General features: G+C 35.7%; 1 pseudogene; it reads right to left on the bottom strand.

Annotated features, from left to right (window-relative positions):
- Window positions 1-1,227: 1,227 nt before the first annotated feature.
- LOC112858576 (large ribosomal subunit protein eL33 pseudogene) lies at window positions 1,228-1,632 on the bottom strand (annotated as a pseudogene).
- Window positions 1,633-2,091: the final 459 nt, after the last annotated feature.

Raw genomic sequence — 2,091 nt, 5'->3', positions numbered from 1 at the left:
CCTCTGACGATGTTTCCCAACAAACTGTCCTACAGACACACTCTTTTCCTGCCTCTATCATTTGTTTTTCATCAGCATCTACAAACATCCAAACACCCTCAGCTTAACAACTGCTTAAAAATACTTAGGCATAATTAAGTGATTTAAAGCTATAGTTTCTCTTTATAAAATTGTTACTATTGTAGTTACTCTTTGTATGCTTTATAGGTTTTTTCAATAATAATTATTAAGGTGTATTTGGCTTGATGCCAATTTGTATAGATCTCAGGACTTCCTCCGTGGACTGTAAGTTTCAGGAAGGCAGTTTTGTATCCTCACTGAGTCTAGTACAATGATTTGCATAGAGTAAACACTTTAAATGCTTTGGCATAAATGAAAGATACATACTATGTTATGAGTTACAAATAATGAAGACATCATTGTTGTATCAACAACTTTTACTGTAAAATTTCATGTCTATAAATGTAATTTAAATCATTTTATATCATTTAATGTCATTATTTTTCAATGAAATATTAGAAGAAGCATACTTTCTAAAACTCTATGTTTCAAAAGAGTGGAAACCAAAAAAAGAAAAAAAAAGAAAAGAAAACAAGAGTGGAAACCAGATATAAAAATACATAAGTCTATCTCATATTTGAGAAAGTGATCTAAGGAGGATGTTGTAATTCTCAAGAGAGAAAGGCTCTATTTTCATGTAGGTGGCTGTCAAACCTTAATGTGGTTTTGTGCATCACCTTGCCAACTCACTGAAAGACAGGTTACAGTGCCAATAGCTCAATAATTCCAAATAAACAAGTCTGAGAAATGCCCAGGGCCCTCCATTTTAAACCTTATAAGTGTTTCTTATAAGTATCATACACAATGGCTTTTACTTGCTTGCTTGTTTGTTTGTATTTGTTGTTATTTATTTGGATGGGGAAGAAGGTATACTGAAATTAAAACAGAAAAGCAATTTAAGAATTACGTCACTTCATATAACTTAGTAAAAAATGCAGAAATTGGGTTCTCAAAACTCTGCAGAAAAGATATTTTTAGGAATTTGGAAATGGCTATTGAGGGGGAAAATATCCACATAATGTTGGAAAGGTTGGATTTGGGGATAATCAGGAATGATAAGAATTATCAATTGGCAAGGGTGAAAGATGAAAAAGGAACTTGGAAGAATACTAGTATTTAATTTATTTTTTGTTCTGATTTGGGCTTTAATCTTTTTTTTTTCAAATCTACACCTTTATTTACTTTTCAGTTAGTTTAAATCCTTGAAGGGTACAGCATCACACGGATTCTGTGACCAATGGCTTTAGCAGGAATGTTGCTTCAGAATTTGGCATGAACCATGCCACTGTTTCCATGAGCATGAGTTACTTTTCCCCAGATTACTCTGGTTTTACTCGGTTTGCCACCAGGAGTCAATGTGTTGTTCTTTGCTTTGTACACATAAGCACATCTTTTGCCTAGATAGAATTCAGTTTCATCTTGAGCATAAACGCCTTCAATTTTAAGAAGAGCTGTGTGCTCCCTCTGGTTCCAGAGACCCCACTTAAAGCCAGCAAAAATGACTTTGGACTACAGCATTCCAGACATATTTGTCATTTCAGGAGTCTTGTTCCCACCAGGCAGGTTCCAAGATGGCAGAAAGAGATGGGTTTTAATCTTTACTTTCCCACCACATTCTTGTTATCCTCAAATTTTCAAAGTATTACTGATATAGACTTGCATTTTTTTGTTTTTGTCTTTATTTTTTGAGAAATTGAAGCTGATATAAAGCATACACATGGACAAAAGAGGACATGTGACAGCTGAAACTGGGTCTGAAAACAAATATCAGGGGTGTGAAGGGGAGCCTGGGTGGCTCAGTCAGTTAAACATCCGACTTCAGCTCAGGTCATGATCTCACAGTCCGTGAGTTCGAGCCCTGTGTCAGGCTCTGTGCTGACAGCTCAGAGCCTGGAGCCTGCTTCGGATTCTGTGTCTCTCTCTCTGCCCCTCCCCTGCTTATGCTCTGTCTCCCTCTGTCTCAAAAATAAATTAAAAAAAAACATTAAAAAAATATCAGGGGTGTGAAGTCATAGAACATAACCAACTTTT

The sequence above is a fragment of the Puma concolor genome, chromosome B1 (assembly GCF_028749965.1).
Source record: "Puma concolor isolate L17-30 chromosome B1, mPumCon1.1.hap2, whole genome shotgun sequence".
NCBI classification, from domain to species: Eukaryota; Metazoa; Chordata; class Mammalia; order Carnivora; family Felidae; genus Puma; species Puma concolor.
Note: the sequence above shows the minus strand (reverse complement) of the source record. Positions and strands in the feature narration are given on the sequence as shown.